The 19,568-nt window shown below is 42.7% G+C and overlaps 1 protein-coding gene across 4 annotated transcripts in view; it reads left to right on the top strand.

Moving 5' to 3' along the window:
- The window catches only part of TANC2 (tetratricopeptide repeat, ankyrin repeat and coiled-coil containing 2), a 3,436,361-nt gene that overhangs the window by 720,738 nt on the left and 2,696,055 nt on the right, over positions 1-19,568 (top strand). The gene's annotated exons all lie outside the window — the stretch shown is intronic.

Genomic DNA, 19,568 nt, shown 5'->3' with positions numbered 1-19,568 from the left:
GTGGCAGAACTCTGTGACTCTCCCGATGAGCACTGATCTAGAAACCAGGAGAGGTGGCGGACCGGCCCAACGAGACCTCAAGGCAGGGTAGTAGAGAAAAGATCCTAATGTGGGGCGAGGGACCCGAGACGCCAGGGTAGGAAAGAAGCGACAAAACCCCAAGGTGGGGTGAGAGACGCGAGACCCCAAGGTGGGGTAGAAGAAATGAAACCCCAAGGGTGGTGGAGTTGTGACCCAAGACTCCAGTGTGGAATAAAAGAATCCAACCCCCAGGAAGGGTGAGAGACCAAAGACCCCAAATGGGGGTGAGCGAAACGAGGCCCGAATACAGGGCACAAGATACATTTATTGGACTGACTTGAATAATACAGGAGAGAAAAGCTGGAAAAGTCAATCAACTTCCTGGCTTAACCTTTCCACTGGGTCAGGGAGCCTCTATTGAAAAAGACATACTGTGCTGGGGTCAGAAGCCAATCACCAGTCACTTGCTTAGTGCCTAATCCCAGGTGTATTTTTGTTGAGCTTGTGATTCTGTTTTAAGTGGTAAGGACAGGACTCCGGTAGCATGGGATTCCAGATGAAGGACTTTCTTATTTGTAACAGACATCCTGACGAGCACCCTATTAAGTTTTCCTTAAAGTATAGAGCCAAACACCTTAAAGATAGGGAGAGCATAGGTTTCTGATGATATCAAAATAAAGGTTGGAACACAATGCCACCTAGTCAGTCTCCTGGTTCTGATCTACCACAAATGGTGTCAGAAGGGGGACCCAAACAACCTGATACAAGGTTGGGCCTCATGCTAGTGAAGCATCTTACTTCAACAGCAAGGCTCCCGGAATCAATAACCAAAGAGGTGACCTAGGCGTTGGCCAGGTAGATAAAAAAATAACCCTGCTACCCCAAAACGATTGGTATGATACCACCACCCTCCCGAATCTGGCCTTTGCGCAAAGCAGGACAAGAACCTGGCCGAAGCATTTGAAAGAGCCATCCCTGAAGGGGGTCTAGAGCAAAATAGACCTTTCTTTTTCACAAACTGGGATTGCTATACCAAGGAAATGTCGAGAGAGGGGGAAGCCGGAGGAGCCAACTGGTTATCCCTCAGTTATTGAAAGATCATTATGGAATTGGCCCATTCCCATTTAACAGCAGGTCTTAAGGGAATAGATAAAACCCAGGAGGACCAAGTATGTAGTAAAATGTACTGGCCCAGCGTCTGTGTCGTTTTTTCGAAATACGTCGCAGTCTGTGAAATCTGCCAGAAGATCTCTGCCACCCGGTACACTGAGCTCCTTTACAATCGCTCCCCATCATTTAGGTTCAGTTTTTGAGAATAGCCATGGACATTGTAGAACCCCGTCAGCCCTCCGAGCTGGGTAACAAATACATTCTCGTACTCTTAGTTTATGCTAACCAATACTCTGAAACCTTTCCCTTCATGAACAATACAACACAGCACATCTTGAAGCATCTCATTTCCTTCCTCTACTGGGTGGGTTTCCCAAAGGAGATATTGACAAATCAAGGTATGACCTTCATGTCCCACCTAACAGGAATTAAAGGAAGTCCTAAATATCAAAACCCTATCTGTGTACCATCCCCAAACGTATGGTCTAGGGGAATGCTTTGATCAGACTCTCAAGCGCATCCTAAAGAAACTAGTAGAAACAGATGGGAAAAATTGGGACGTAATGATACCGTAGACCCTTTTCTCCATGTGAAAAACACCCCAATCTTCATTTGGGTGCTCCCCCTTTGAATTATTATATGGCAGGGAACACATGGATGTGCTCGATATGGTGAAGAAAAGATGGGGCGAGAGAGAGGAGGCTTCCCTACCGATAGCTCAAGATGCATTTAAGTTAAGGTCTCATGTGAAGACGATGAGATTATCAACACCCACATCTCCGAGGCCCAGAAGGAAAATTATGATCATCCGGCAGTAGCAAGATCCTTTGCAGTGGGTGACCAGGTATTAATCTTATTGCCCATTTTGGAAAATAATGATTTCAAAGTGGTATGACCCATACATGATCCTTGAAAACAAAAGCCCCGTGGTCTCCAAAGACCCAGGTTTACCATATAAACTTGCCAAAACTCTGGGAACAGATCCTTGAGCAAAGTACAGTAACAATGGTGACACTACTAGTTGAGGGGGCAGGTAAATCTAAGATAATCCCTGATAACAAATCTTGGACGTCCCGCTGTTGTCTCAAGCTAAGGTGAAAGACAGTTCTTCGAATTCTTCTCAGAAGAACGAAAGAGAGTTAAGAACTTCCACTTGCTAATAACACCCCCAGGTTGATTGGTGTAGTTTAAAACCTATAGAATCCCTGAGTGTGAACAAAGGTAATATATTTGAGGAAATTGAGAAAATGTTGCAGTTCTGGGCCATAGAGCCCTCTGAGAGCTCCTGGCCCTCACCCATAGTCCTCGTCCCAGACGATTCTTGGAGATTCTGTGGAATTTCAAAGACAAATCTCCACAAACCTCCCCTTACTTTCTTCTATGCACTTACTCTATCAGAATTGTCCCTGGACCTACTATGATAGCAACCTCGTCTGTCGCTCTCCTATCCCCTTACTGTTGCCCCCCCCCCTCCCTCCAGCACTATCTGAAACGTTGTCAGGCCTAGTACGATAGTCACTTGTTTTGTTCCTCCCCTCCCTTTCTGCAACCCTCTGCCTCACCTTTTGTTTTCTTCCGGCTCTACCAGAAATGTCATCAGGCCTAGTACGGTAGTCGCCTGTCTGTTTACATTTCCTTCCCACTCTCCCCCTTCCTTCCTTATCTATGTCTTAGCACTTGCACTATCTGAAATGTCGTCAGGCCGAGTACGATAGTTAATTTCACATCCTTACTGTTCATGGCCTCTAAGAATGTCGTCGTATTTTCCCTTGTTCCCTTCCTTGCCTTGAAGCGCTTTGAAACACATTGTGTATAGGCGCTATATAAATAAACTCATATCATATCAGTCTTTGATACCAACCCTATGCCCAGAATTGACTTGAAACTGCTTTTGACTGCCTCATGTGGTTGCTGACCCTCTGTGTAAAGGTGGCTCGCTTGGAGTGAGGACAGGCTAGAGCAGCCCAACCCCTTTAAAGGGAAATGTAATGTAATGTAAAGTGTATTTCTATCGTGCCCTTCTGCCAATAATGTTAGCATCGCTGTGTATGAGAAAAGAGGGCATGGTATGTTAGTCGGGTATTGGGAAATGTAAGGCGGATACCTTTTGTGAAGATTTCTCGACCAATGCCATTTTATTATAATATAAGGTTGGATGAACACCTCGCGATCCCTACCCTGATTAGGATTTCCTGCCTAAAATAAACTAAAGGAAACACTCTAACAAAGGATATCTGTCCCTCACACTTATACATACAACAAATAAATATGGAAGTCCAAGGCAATTCTAAACACACAATAATGATTGGATTTGTAATGTCACCACAGTCTCTTTGTACCCTGTGTGAATTTCCCCTTCTCCACGTTCAAACGTGGTTCTGTCTCACAGTTCAAGAAAAGAAAACAAGGAAATCCTGATTTTCAACAATATTCGGCCACAATTCGTTTCCAGTTCAACTCGTCTTTAGAAAGTTCCAACTTGTTTTGGTGTAACTTCAACTTGTTAACAGAAAGTTCCACCTCAATTTGGTATAACTTCAACTGGTCAACAAAAAGTTCCAACTCAGTAAATAGAAGGGTCCTTCCTTTCCTTAAACAATTCTTCAATTCATCAATAGCAACAATAATTGTCTTCGTCAGGATGATTTGCCACAGATGACTTTAGCAATATCAACTTGTAAACAAAAGGTTCTATCACAATTTGGTATATCTTTAACAGCTTCATCTGGTTAATAGAGGGTCCCAACTCAATTTGGTATGCCTTTTAGTATCGCGATCAACATAAATTGCGTCTTGGTCAGTATCCCTTTCGAGCACTTCAACTTCCACCTGGTTTACACCCTTGCCAGGTCCACTCCTTCCAACAGTTTGCAGTTCAGATATACTCCCATGCCCGAACAGCAATTCCCAATTACAAGTGATTTTTTGGGGTCAATATGACTTGATAAATGTTTGACCACAACTTCATTAACAATCTGCAGCTTCAAAAACTCCCAACAACTCCAGAGAAAACAAGATTCAGATTAATACTCTTTGACGCTCTTCTGAGAGTAAATGCTCCTCTCCTTCTGGACCTCTATTCCCAGAAGGGCAGTGTGAAGGCATCTTGAAGGACACCGACAACAGATTCCAAATTCAAAACAACTAATTTTATTAACTTAAATGTTGGGATAAAAAAAGGCCTAACTTGCCCTCTACGAAGGTGAGATTTCCCTACCTAAATAAAACTAAGGAAAGTCTGAGTCAAGAGTTCAACTTAAGAATATGTCTGTGCCCAAACCCTATACTTGCCCTCACAACTATATCTGTACAATGTGTAGGGATGTTGGCAACCAAAAGTAAACTGTGCTTAACACAAAGTTCTGAGCTTCTTCCAGCTCACAGCTTCCTTTCAGCTCCCTTCACCAAGTATAAAACAGTTTCAAAAAGAAGTGTCTCAGAATTCCCCTTCTTGGATTTAGGATGCAATAGTCTTATTCTGGTCTTAGGGTTTCCTTCCCCAAGTCTGGGCTCAGGGTACCCTTCTCGAAGTTCCAAGTTGTACAGTTCAAACAACTTTGAAAGGAAATGCTCCTGGTCAGAACTCAGGGTTCCCTTCCCCAAGTTCCAAATCACACCATTCAAACAATCTTGAAATTAAATGCTTCGGATCACAACTCTTGGTTCTCTTCCTCAAGTTCCAAATGACACAGTTAAAAAAAATACTCAAGGTATCTTTGTCTCCACAGTTCAGTTAATGTTGTTTCAAATATTTGCTCAGATCATTTACAGCTTTCACACAGGTTGAACATTTCACTGTAAATCAGGCTTCAATAGCTTTGGTTTGCATGTTGTTTAAAATCACTTTAGATTGCAGCATACTGTGTTTTGTTTAGAGTTATGTTCATTTTAGCACTTCAACATATAATGGATTGCTTGAATTTAAAGTTTCTTTCTCCTTTTTTGGGTTCCAAAGGTTTTAATTCTGTTTGGTAGCAAGGTTTTATTTCAATTCGATATGTAATAATTATACATCTTGCTTATGGTTCATTTTCACTCCATCTGTAGTTCAAATTTGTTTATTTCTCTTTAATTGAATGGCTCAATGTTCGGAGACCTTTGAGAACGTGCATCTTAATACACGTGACCACTCCGATACAAAGTATTCCCATCTGTTCGATAACTTACACTATAAGGATCATAGACTTTCGAAAACGTGCTAATCCAAAGCACGTGACCACTCCAATACAAAGTATTCAGTAAATAATGAAGTTCACACATGTGCGCATTAGGTTTCTCATTCACTTGAAACTCACAGGTTGCTTTAAGAGTCTGTGCTGCAGTGCGGATCACACAGCCTTCTGATTGTAGTGTCAGGGCTCCAATTCCTGCCCCTCATACACTCTTGTGGTTGTTCTTCAACACAGGGGAACAAGCACTTTGAGCCGAAAGGAAACAGGCAGTCTTCCTGCACGTCTCCCTCCTCCTTTTCCAATGTGCTCCAGGCTGTCTGCTGCATGCACAGGCCTACTGGACCTTCTCCTGTCGCTTCCCTCTGCCACTGGGCTGGGCTCAATTTATAGACCTGCAGCCCATTGACAGGTTGCAGGTGTGGATGATCAGTCAGTCTTGCCTGACCCCAATTAAAGGGACATGTGTGACCTTCACTGCTCTTAGCAGGCATCATCCTTGTCCCAGTACTAGAATGGTAAAAGAGCGGTCTTCATTGCTCTTAGTTGCCTCTTCTTTGTCCCAGTACTGTCATGTGTCAATTTTGGAGAAATGTTGAGAGCTGCCTTATAACAGCCCATGAAGGTTAGGGGAGGGTTAGGTTGGCCGTCAATAGGCTAAGGGGGATACCATGTCTTGTCCAAGGGCACCCCACCCTTAATTCTTCCCTTTTCCTCCTCCTTCTGGTACTTCTGGACTGTTGATATCTCCTGTTCTTGGTGAAGGGGACATGGAGAACAATATCCCATAACTAGGACAGGAGTGCCTTTCTGAAAGGAAAATGTGGAATACCGTGTCTCACCTGAGAGCATTTCACTCCCACTCCCCAAGGACCATCCACGCAGGTGATCCTCGCTTCTCCACCACAGGGTTGGGATCCAAGAACAATGGTCTTTCCCTAACCACCTGAGAAGGGGACCCAATGGGAGTATATGTGAGGACGCCCTCGGGTTTCTCAGAGGCAGCCTCTGTGCCTCTCTTATTTTCCCTACTACACAACTAAACCAATGACTGATAGGACGAGTGTTTTTTTCCTCTCTTTCCTTGACTTCGATGATGTGAGTTTATACTAACTTCTACCTCAGGTTATACAATAAGTGAGCAACAAGTATCACTGTTTGTGAATCGCCCAATAGCCCCCTTCCGCTGTTGGTAACATATGCTGTATTGTAATTGCCTTGGTTTGGCTCTCCCTTGTCTTGGGCAATGCTGGTCAGTATTCACTTTTAGAACAAGAGTAAGTTCCCTGTTGGGGAACTCCCGTCCACTGCACACTATCTATGGCTAGAATAGCCCAGTAATTTTCGAATAGTAGAAATAAGTATTTCAATTCAAGTCACTGTTTTCTCTGTGGGTCTGTTTATGCAAATAAGACCAAAAGTAGTCAATTCACAAAGTCTTTTTTTCTTTAACAGTGATTTATTACAAATGTATGTGCCCCACGCGTTTCTAGATTCATTTTCTTCATCAGGGGCTTTGAGTTCAATTAATTTCCATTTATCTATAAATATTCAACAAAAATATCAATCAATAAGTGTATAACATCCAAAGTAATCATAGTGTAAATCATCTAAAAATTGTTCTTGTGCAGAAATCAAGTTCAATCATCATATGTCAACCCCTGATCAGATTTCTCATAATGATTTAAAGAAACCAGAATTTTTTACAATGTAAATGGAAAAATTCTGGTTTCAAAAAACATTTAACAATGTTGCCCTTGATATGGTTGGTGTTTCCATAGACTCACATTGGTAATATTACAGTCTTTTGGCTTTCTTAGAATAAGGTGTTGCTGCTTTTTATTACTCCAATATTCAAAATTACTTTGGAAGTCTCTCTCTGCCACTCGTGAGTGCTGCTTTCACGTCACTTCAGCAGTGCGAAATTCAAAAGTGCTTTTCAAGTTACTTTCATTCATACGCAACTGTCTCTTCCTCACGAACGCCTGCCTTACGAGCAGGAAAGGAGCAATCTTGAGTCAAACACAGGCTGTGAACTCACTGGTTAAGATGTGCTCTTCTCTTCCTCTCACTGCTTGCAGGATTTTTCTTCTTGTGGCTTTTCACGACTCAGAAAACCTCTTCTTTCAGTTCGCTGCCGCTCGCACTACCTGCAACTGAAGCCCTTGTCGCGTCTGAGGTTTTCTGTTGCATGCCAACCACCATAGACCTTGAGGCCCTCGGGTGCACACCAGCCAACTGGGGTGGGCTCCTGGAAAGGAACACGTCTCCCGTCTTTGCTTCTCGCTGCGCAACCTCTGAAGATTAGGTCGACAAAGGGCAACCTTCCCTCCTGAGCGCTTCCTGTTGTGCAACCTCTGCACTTCAGGACTCGAGAGAGACAGAACCTCTCAGGACCGGCAGTTGCTCTTTGCCATACACTTGTCCTGGCGTCTTCTCTCTGTCCCCGCTTCTGCTTGGACTGCCAACCGTGCCGATTCTGCTTCCTACGGCTCTTCTCTCTGCCTCCTGGCCTGCACATGAAGGGGACCTTCTAAGCCTTTAGTCTCCCTCAGGTGTGGGTCATTTACATACATTTTTTGACCACTCCTATAACACTGCACCTCTTCAGCCATCTTCCTCGTCCGAGTACTTGGAGGATTATGGGACCTGTAGTCCCTAATGAGACAGCTAGGTTTTCTTAAGTCCGCTGATTTGTGGGGCTTTGGTAGGAAAGTTAACAAGGGGGTCTTCCATTCCTCCTGACTTGCTTCCCGCTCATGTGATCCTCCCATAGAATACCACCCGAAGGGTCGGGATCAGAAAGCATCTACATTTCCCTGGTCAAATGAAAAGGGTCACAGGCCAGGTTTTCTGGTGGAATCATTGCTGATTCATCACAGAAGCCAGATGCAGAAACCATTGGTGTCGATGGTTGCAGGTCAGAAGTAACAGTTACATGTGTATCAATATGGAAAATGTTTGTGGTTGGTACCGACCGGCCAGGGTTAGTCATATGGGCAGTACCCGGATTGTGGAGTGTAAAAATTAATAGCATGGTTATTGATGGAAGATGGATAGGGTTTGAATCTGTTAAGAACACTAGACCTAGAAGGTCGCCTGTACGAGTGTGGGAGGTGTAAGGATGGAAGATTTTAGTAGTGAGGAGTTAGTTGAGGGATGAAGTGGTGGAGAGTGGGGGGTGAGGATGTTGTCACTTCCTGGGTCTTGGTGGTAGATTTCTCTGAGATTAAAGGTGCAGACCGGTGCCATGCAGGAGAGGTTTCAGAAGTCTGCGTGTTTTCCCACAGGTGGTAATGGCAAGAGTTTTGAAATATGCTTGTAAAATCAGCACAGGTTTCTGGTGTGCATTTTTTAGTCAGTTGCTATTGTTTTTCTTTTCTTTCAAAGTTGGTTGAAAAGCCAAGCATTGAGCTGTTTCCTGAAAGTGAGGTGGTTCTCCTCCAGGATTAGAGTTGTGGGTAGAGTGTGCCATTGTTTCGTCACCAGAACTGAAAGAGAGGATCCTCCTTGCCGTTTTCTGTTGAAGTAAAGGGGCAGTCCGCATTGAACAAGGAGGAAGACGCTTGCAGAACCAGACAAGGGTGGCACTGTGCTCCTGGGAGGTCCGGCAGGATAAGGAAGCGCAAACGTGAGGTGTTGCAAGGAAATTGCATCCGATCCTGCAGAACACATGCAACCGTACCGGTCCAGTAGCCGGAAGAGCTCAGTCCACATGAGTAATACAGGACTGCCACTGCCAGAGAAGCAGAGAACCTGCGTAGAGAGACTCCAAACTCTGGGCCCTGCAGAAGACCCAATGGAGATTGGGACAAGGGCAAATAGGTACACAACATCTAGAGGAGACCGACAATGATGCACTACGGTGGCAGAACTCTCTAATTCTGCCAAGGAGCACTGACCGAGGAACAATGGATAGTTGGTGAAAAGAACATTAAGCTTGTTAAGTGATAGATTTTGAGTGAAAGGCCATAGTGAACCCGATTTAGGGAGGCTAACGTTGCAAGGAGCATCAGAGCCCGGCTGAGGAAGATCAAGAGGCGAAGAGCATTCCCCCAACGTGAAAAGACTGCCAAAGGAACTTTTATTTGTTTATTGTTTTGGTACAGCTGGCCTTCTAAGGCAAGAAACTTTTACTGGAAAGAGACTTGTCCCTGGAAGGTGCTGACATTGTTGAATGGAACTGTAACATTGTGCTGGCGAGGCCCAAGAGTGTGCTGTGCTCAAAGGTACTGCCTTGTCCCAGGCTAAAAACATGGGGAAGGGAGACCCAGCCATACCATCCTAACTTATCATTTGGTGAACACTTCTTTCTTTTCTTGAGAACATTACACCACAATACCTTGTAACTTCGTTATAAGGATTGGCAATGGTTTTGTTTTAGTTTAGGCCCTTTTTATTTGACAAGATGCCACTAGGACTGCTTTATTATTATGCGATCGTAGTAGCTTGCTCCCATCTTAGATTAAGGTTTAGATTAGGTTTTCCCATCCATTACATAGTTTAATGAACACCCTTGAACTGTGATCACTTTTGCCTGTCTTTACTGTTGCCACAATGAGTTCCTTACAGTATGAATGCTGAAAGATGCGTGTGGTTGGTTGTGCGAGTGCTGGTGACCGTACATCTGATTTGTGGGTTCATTTTTTTTACTGGGCATCAATGTTAATACAAACATAAGTGTTACATGTTTAGATTGGACTGGATTGCTCCATACAGTCTGGTTACGTTTTCTGCTTAAGGCATGCCATTTTTACTGGCCACCATGGTTAATGCAAACACAGAAGCATTATTATGTGGCTTGTCTGGCGTATATTGCTTTAGCCAGTCTGGTTAGATTTTATTACTTTGGCATGGCATTTTGTTACTGGCCATCAAGAGTAAAGCACAGATGATGTACCATTTGGCTATATTGGCCTACGTGGATTGATCATTCCTCGCATTTATTTACTCAATGACAGTTTCACCAATTTGTTTTTTCCAATTTTACTGCTTTTTTTACCGCAAAAATGTTGGCGGAGACCCACCACATCCTCTTCCATCTCACCCTATATACCTAACCCAAAATTACCATGTATATTTTTAGAATCAAAAAGTGGTAAGAAAATCTGAAAAAAAACATTTTGGCAAAAACGGCAATACCAGCCTTGCTGCAGCCAGTGTGGCTGCGTTGTCTGACTCTGTCATGGCATTTTTTAATAGGCATCAAGAGTAAACTAAACATAAGTGTTATTATGTGGCTAGACTGGTCTATTTATTTATTTTATTAAATAGTTTTTTATAATGCACCTAATACCGTACCTGAGTTCGGTTTCTAAGCGTCGATCCGGGTTTCGAACCTCTGTTGCTCTGCGTGGTCTTGCTTCCAAGACCAGCATGTTGCCCCTGTGCTATCCTCCGTCTACATGGATGCAGCTAGTTTTGATGTATTTTCTAACTGAGGTATGGCATTTTTTATTGGCAAAGGCAACAGGTGCATGGTAATTGTGCCATGTATTGGTGCACCCTGCATCAAAATGTTTTTTGTACTGGCATATATTGTGGACAAAGTCATCATGAAAATGAGTTGGAAAATGCTCCTGTGCGCTGATGTAAACTGTGGCTTTCGACTAAATTTTTCTCAGAAAGCATGCTGTAAAATGCACCACTTTAACCCATTCCTTTTCAAATGCTCTCATGGCAGAACCACTCTTGGTTCTGTCGGGCTCCTTCGCTAATCAGTGATGTCATCAATGACATTTGTGATATCATCTTTGATGTCCTGGGTGTTAGTCTTAGCAATGCACGGTGGTGGTGTGAGGTTTGGTTGCTTAGCTTACCATAACTAGCGAATTTCATTTTTTTTTTGTTTTTCTTGGAACCATAACGTCCCTTTAACAAAGTTTTTTTACTGAATTTCATAGGTTTTTAATAGCGCAACTTAACCATAACCTCCTTTTATCAAAGTTTTATTTACTGAATATACATATACATAGTGTGAATTTGATAGATGTTTACTAGGATTCCCTTACTTTATATACATGTAACATAGAATATACTGATCCCCCTGCTAGTGATTTTGATGTCCGCGGACTGTGCGTATGTCTGCGGACGGACGCGGACAACATCAACACTACCCAAAAACTCAGGGGTATCTTAGATTGTTTTATCATGCCATATAAACACTGAACAAGTTCAAAAAGCAGGACATGAACACATTATATGTAATAATAAATAAGAAGTGGAACCTAAATATGTAACACATCAACCATCCATTTAAATAGCATATGTACTCAAATGGAATATACCAAACAAAACAGATATGCCTCCAACATAATTACCTCACAGAAACTGCACAGCAATAAGCAACAGCAGACCTACACAACAGTAACAACAAAACTTACCAGAAACTAGTAAGTAAACTTCATTTTTCTTATATATTTTTTAACTTTCTGCATTAGGTACACTAAAAGCAATATTTTTTTTTTTACACAGAAATGTCCAGTACTTTGGAATGGCTTGAAGAAAATTTCCCACGTGATGAAATGAGTGAAGACAGTGATACTAATGGTAGACACTTCTCTATATAAGCAAATTAATCATCATTACTTTATGTGTACTTAACACATTTATTTTAACAGAACATACAAACAGTGAAAATAATATAGCAAAAGAAACATTAGAAAATGCTCTGCAGCACATGGAACAAAAAATGGATATGCCTACGGAAAATTTCAATCTTTTAAAACATTATGTGGAGGACCACATAAAAGAAAAAAATAAATATCATTGTCCCACATGTACCTGTTCCCCCCTCTCCATGTCCCAGTCAACTATCCCCAAACCCTCAGTAACTAGAAAAACGTTATGATGAGACTTCCATCCCTTCATCTCCTCCCATCCATCCTCTCCAAACCCCTAATTCTCTTGTATGCGTGTCAGTTTCTGCTTCTCCGTCTCTTTCATACATTTTATATTTGTATGCAATAAAAACATTATTATATGTCTTAATTCAGTCCTTTGTGTCTTATTTTTTTAAAAAGGCAATTGGGGTGTCTGCAGACAGCGTGGGTGTCCGGAATGTCTGCAATTAACCAAAATGGAGGTGTCCTAAGGACACTATACCTGTCTGTACTGTCCGCAGGCAAAATGGAACTGTTCGTGGAACACACTCGATGTCCGGGATGTCCATAATTAACCAAAATGGAGGTGTCCTAAGGACACAATACCTGTTCGTAATTATAATGGGAGTGTCCGTACTGTCCGTAGAACATCTATCCACATGCGCACCACACCCATAGGTCCTACGAACATCGCGCCTGTCTGTAACTGTCCGTTGCACGTGTGTCGCACTTTTAATTAGTTTGAGGACCCGAACACTGTCTGCAGAACACCCGCGTGCATGCGCACAACTGTTCCTGCGCATTTGGTGTCCTGTGGACAGCCGTCCCATTCGTGAACGTATCCGTGACGTCATCATGTGACCGCAACCATGCTGCGCGTGTGTCCTGATTTGCGGACACTGTCCAGGTCCCTGAACATTTTAAAAGTACTTTTTTGGACAATCCAAAGTATTTTACAGTAAATGTTCACCATTGCACATGTCCCAGACAATGGGCCTCATTACACGGAAGGCGGTAATCCAGGGTGCTATTAGCACCCTGGACCATGCCGGTAAATTACCGGCACCGCCTTGGTGGAAAGGGGAATTACCGCCCTATTCCAAGGTTGGCGGGGCGGTAATTCCCCCTTCCACCATTGCCCTTCCCCATTCCCATTTTTGCCCCATAGGGCATAATGGGAATGGGGAAGGAGCTAATTACGGCACCGCAATTTTGCGGTGCCGTAATTAGCACCAAGGTCCCTTAGCGGGTTGGTTTTTAACGCCTGCAAAAAGCAGGGACCTCGTAGTAAGGCGGTAATGGTTAACGGTCACCGTTACCATTAACGGTGGCCGTTAACCATTACCGCCTTCCGTGTAATGAGGCCCAATGTCCCTGGTGTTCTACATACTTTTTGAGCCTTTTTGGGGTGTTCGATCTGGCCGCGGACAGCATGGCTGTCCGTGGAGCGCGCACCTGCACCCCTATTAAAAGACCACACCTTAGAGCTCATCCTCATTCTGTCTTTCTACAACTGCTGATTGACTTGCTTTTTCGGCTCTTTCGGCTCTTTCGGCTCTTGCTAATCTTGCTGCTTTTCCATCTAGGCTGATGGCATCCATGGTTGTTCCTGCTCCAGCTGGTGCTACTTCTGCCTCAGCACCACCCCAAGCCCCTCCTCCACCACCACCACCTCCCCAAGGGCCTGCAGAAGGGAAAAGATGTGAGGATGCGGTAGTGGAAGTCCCTACTACTAGCACTCGCCGTGAGTCTTGGGTGTGGCAGTTGTTTACCACTCTTTGTGGAGTGCCAAAAGCAAGTGCGAATAAGGTCACCTGCAATCAGTGCCACATGGTGCTGAGTCATGGGAGGCCTGGTTCGTACACCTTTGGTACGACATCAATGAAGCGACACCTAAGGTCGTTCCACGGTGGGGCTATTTGCAAGTTTGTATCTTGTGATAAATGTAGTATGTTGAGTACCTCTACAAAATCCTCTGTTTCCGCTCCTATCACCACAAGAGACACTCCTGTGGGATAGCACATCCCTCCAGCTGCCTCACAGGCCATTCATGATGCTGTTGACCCTTACCTTTCGAGGGTCACAAAATTGTGTATGTACTGCGACGCAGTACTCTGCGGGGGGAGAATCTTTGGAGTGCTTTTGAGACTGCGGTCAAGGAGCACGAGAAGGTCTGCCCACTACCTGAATAAGGCCCACTCTACATCTTCCTCTCTCCACCTGCCCTTTCTTATCCCCGTGGTTGGTCCCCCTTCCTTACCGAGACTTTCCTTGTGTGTCGTGTTTTAAAAAACCAAAATAAATATAAAACAACAAAAACAAAAAAAGGCTCTTTTCAGAGCCGCCTTTCACAGTTTAAAAATATAAGTGACAAATAAATAGTGCAGGGCCCTGTCCATTTTTATTTTAGAAGTCCGCGGACAGTTCGCGGACTATAATTTTTTGGGGTGCTGACCTATCATACCCATCGCACTTTTCTATGAGAGGAAGTGGTGGCTCTGAAAAGAGCCTTTTGCTGGGTTTTTTTGTGTCAAATGGTCAACACCTACTGCAAAATGGATGGCTGTAATTCCAAAAAAGGTTGCAATGCATTTTGTACATTTCTCAGAAAAATCTGATTGCCAGCCTAAGTAAGATGGACTCCATCGCTGCGTAAAATGTATGTGCTATGAAAAAATATTTTCATTGTGAAAAGAGGACATGCCAACATCTCTTAAAAAGGTACAAACAGCCTTATTGACATTGCGCCTCGCTTTCTCCATTTGTGGACCAAATGAAGGAGAAGATAGCCACATTTGTCTCTGTGCAATACGAGAAAAAATTACTTGGGAATTTGGAAACATGTGCATGACCTTCCCAAGTCCTCCTTTGATTGCAAATTGCAAAGAAATTCCAGACACTATTCCCTCCACAATGAATTATAATTATGTCAGGATGATGCTGTGTCTCCAAAGTAGCACAGAGAGGTACCATGTCCAGCCACTTCATTCCACGCACTCCATGCCAGTGCACTTCCACATGAGGGAATCTAAGATCTGCAGCTACTCCACAGTGTTCTGCATGCACCTCCAACCAATGTATCCATGAGTCTCCCAAAATCCAGATAATCTGTTTTCTAAAACACACAGCCATATATATCTGTTATTCTCTCAGGAAAAAGACTTTCTGACAAACTCTCTCCTTACACAACACACCCAGTAAATTTTATTGACCAATCCCTTGCTCTACTACTCTTTCTCATTTGCATGACTCTCCACCACAAAATCCCCGTATGTAATACGTGGTGTCTGCAGACAACCGCCATGTCCGCGGACATATAAAAAATCTGAGCGTGATGAATTTAAATTTAAATAGTGTGCCCCATTTCCCCTTTGAGGTTGGCTCTGAAAAGAGCTGTTTTAAAAAAAAAATTGCAGATGCTTGACAGAGACCTGTTATTTTGTATTTTTTTCTTTTTTTTTTTCTTACTTTACTCCTAAAATCTTCACATAAGCCTCTCCAAAGCAACCCTTACATTCCAAAACAGCATGGCATTTCCCATAAAAGATAAAGAAATGCCATCTTCTTTAAAATAAACATCATTACTGGAATCAATATTCTCATTATTACAAAAGAACATACCAGCTCTAAGCACGAAAGCAAACATGCCTTGGTTGATTGCACACCTAGCAATGTTTTGCTGAGGACAGAAAACAGAACTATTGTCCTATATTGCCCTAGGTACTAAACCAGAAAAAAGTAACTTTGGCGTTTGGAAGGACGTTCATTACTGCTTGAACCAAGTGTTCCAAATCTTCCAACAAAGTAGGGGCACTGACATAGCCAAATGCAAAGCACCACAGTGCAAAACTACCACATGAGGATGGTTCATCCTGCCCATATCTTCACAAACTTGTATACTTCCCTGTACATTGCAATCGGGTACAGTGCTCCACACCACCTACACTCCTTTAACATCAAAATTGTTTGCCACATGCCTGCATTTAGAATACTGCTCTAAACCATGCACAAACATATCTCCACCCACCAACACCCCGACTTTCTCCACCTCTGCCATCTTCACTACACACAGCCTCTTTCAACACAAATCCACAACCTCAACACCTGATTGGCTAATCCCTACAGTCCCCTTTCCATGCTGGATTTGCTGGAAAACTCCAGATGTGGCACGCCCTGTCCATGGATAGCCGCGGTGTCCGCGGAGCACGTAACTCTTAGACAGCCCTTCTACCCTTTCCACTTCACTCTCTGTGCCATTCCCTCATTGGATACAGCTAAGTAGTCACAAAACCATCCACCAATCGCATCCAAGACCTCTACATCTAACTCCATCATCATAGTTCAGCACTTCAAATGTACTATTGATCACTCTGAGTACAACTCTCATGTCATTGGAAAGCACCTACTCCAAAAACTACTGTACAAGTCTCCAAGATTTCTACTTGCAGCTGCATGCATAACCACATACATGAATACAAACTACAGGTATGCATATTTTCTGCACAGTACATGTACAACCCTTATGCATATAAACAGGGTAACTGCCACTTAACCTGTATAACCTATAAAATCACCTTACTGTTATTTTTCATATCTGCTATAATCAACTGTCACTTCCAAACCTCTCTGCATTCTAAATTCTTTGTTTACACGCACAGCTATCTAGAAAAGTGTAATTTCATATTCAAAGATGGGAGAAATAACACTATAATTGTAGAAAAATATCTTCTAGTGTATTTTAAAACTACACGCAGCCAGGATAAGTTCATGCATCTTTGTACACTCACACAGATGGACACTCATCAAAAAGCTCCCAGATGAAATAACACCACTGCCTGTACATCACATGCTTCTGCTTTATTACCCACACCTTCACAAAGGCATACTTTCCATGCTTTTGTATACAGTTTCTGACATTTACCCTATAAAAGTAGCAAAATAAGTATATATCTCCTAACATCCAATAACACAGCCTTAAGAAACGAAGTGAGTTTCATATGCTTAGTATTGTACTCATTTGCAAAGCATGTTGAACTAACAGATTATAAGTAAAATATAAAGGCTGCACATATGTCAGAAATCCATGGCAATTACTTGACCACGTAGTGTAGCCGGAGATTTATTCCCAACAATGCCACTGACTGGCCGCCTAATAACAGACGGTCTGTGGCATTCTTTGAAAGATGGAATTCCACAAACCGCCAGGAGGATCCCAGAAGACGCCCAGAGGATCAATCACAAGGTGATGCCAGCAACTCCAGGACCCTATGAAAAACACCCTGATTAAGTAACAGCACAATGCAATATATTCGTAGAGTACTATAAGTGGCAGAACCAACCTCTAATAGGAGGAAGACAGGAGCCGGTAAGAAGTGCAGGGAAAACTATCCTCCTTAATTCTGTGACAGAGCAAACAAAAGACAATAGAATAAGTGGTGGAAGTTCTAAATGTTCGAGAAATATGTGCAATGTGAATTATGTACCTTACCGTGGACCCAAGGAATGTCAGCATGGAAGAACAAGGAGTAAATGCCGTATCTAGGTAGCAACAGCCCAACTGTGCCCGACGACACGAGGAGGCCTTCAAAGAGTCTCTAGTTCCAAATGGAAGGACCCGACGAAACGAGGAAGAACAGAAGCACACCAAGCAGGCAGTCGCTAGTCCAAGGTGTACGACTGGAGGGAAATGGAATAAGGGCTGAAGTTACACTTGGATACAAGCACTTCAATTGGAAGGTCGTAGTGAAGGTTAAGTCAAACAGGTCCAGTACACCGTGGTTGGTGGGAAGCACAAGAGACGCTGCATAGAAATGAACAGCACACGAAGCAGACAAGGGAGCAGCAAGACAATCCAAAGGAAACGTTCCAGGGTCAAAATACCAAAGTTCCAATAATATCCAGGCAACTAAAGCAGACAAGGAGTAGGCAGGAGACCGATCCAAAAACGAAGTCCGAGGTCGAGGCAGCAGAAATCCAAAGTTCAAAAAACAGGAAACAAAGCACACTTCCGTGTAATCAGAAGCGCGGGACCCATGGCAATCGAGCACTAAGTAATGCTTAGTCACATGACATGGATGCGAACGTGATGACGAAACAATCACGGGCGCCATAGTTTCCATGCCAACTGCCAGGAACGACTGTAAGGTTCTTATGCAGAATGAGTCGCTTAGCCGTCAACTGAGGTCTGGGTGAGATGAGTGTGTGTTTACTCATAGTTTGTGAAGTATCATGTAAACTAGCAGAACCCGTGAGACCTTGTGTGCGTGACTGGAGTCTAGTGGTAGGTGGATACCTAACAACATAGTCAAAGGAAACTACAGTTATCAAACAACAATACTACTACAAAAACATAAAAATCAATGTCTAAATTAACAACAGTGCTATAAACACACAAAATTACTAACTTCTTTATTTTACAATTGCAGTGAAGACCACTCTCCTGAAAAGCATCAGCATCTGAAGTACAAACAACAACTCGGAAGACACCTACTCATTTCAAACAAAAAAAGTAAGTACAATACTACCATAATGTTCTAATTGTTACTCAAACACGCTTTGGGGTTGATACATGGAATTTGTGCGCCGTAAAACAGGGATTTTTGCACCATTCTGCCCACAAATCCACATTTGTCAAACAGAGATTTGTGGGCAGAATAGCACACAAATCCCTGTTTTACGGTGCACAGATTCCATAAATCAGCCCCTACAATGTTAGTATTGCAGAACAAAGAACTGTTTTAATTCTATACCATTAGATTTAGTATTAGTGCTTCTCCTCACCATTATCTTACTTTGTATTGTCATCTGAACCCCAGTATAGTAACACACATATACAAGAATAGCCTTCCCAACTAGTTGTAGCTGCCCATTGCACAATCACACACCTCCACATACATCCTTACCATCATACTCAGACACTCATGCACACATACATTGCAGAACAGCTCAAACAATACATTCTTTTTTTCCAACAGACCCCAAAGAATGCCTACCAAAAAGCAAGTCAGTAGAAAGCAACGCAGAAGTAGAGCAAATGAAAATAAGTGTCCAAAATAAGCATCCATCTCCGATAGAATTTGTACAAAAAGTTCAAACAAAAGATCTAATAGTCATTAAGCAAAACAAAACAAGCTTCCAGTACAAAAACATTGACTCCTCTTTCAAAATATAAAAAGAAATAGAAAGTGATTATCAAGAATTCAGCTACCAATACTGCTAACATTGCTCCTATAAATCTTGATGTAGTGGCAAGTAACCATACCAAAAAAAGTATTTTACAAAAACTTTTTCGCCACAGAGTCCTTCAGAATCTTATAAAAACAGGAGAGAAATCATGCACAACCCTTAAAACCTACCATAGAAAATGAATCTTAGAAGCTGTCATAGACAGTGCAATGCTTCTCAAAAGGAAGTTATTTATTTTAGTGTTAAACAGAATTAAACCACTAACAAAACTAACTACTAAACTACAAAAAAGACTTCTCAATAAACGGAATGTCAACAAAAATAACTTCTTGAATATCTGTGGAGGTGAATGGACTCGCACCACGAGCGCAGAACCATATTTCAATGAAGAAGCATACACACAAAAGCAAACAAACACAATTGCCATACATAGCAGTGGACGAGGGTATGAAAAACGTAATAATACCATAATGGAATAATA

This window comes from Ambystoma mexicanum, chromosome 13 (assembly GCF_040938575.1).
Source record: "Ambystoma mexicanum isolate Mex_15411 chromosome 13, UKY_AmexF1_1, whole genome shotgun sequence".
NCBI classification, from domain to species: domain Eukaryota; kingdom Metazoa; phylum Chordata; class Amphibia; order Caudata; family Ambystomatidae; genus Ambystoma; species Ambystoma mexicanum.
This window is presented reverse-complemented; position numbering and strand designations above follow the sequence as displayed.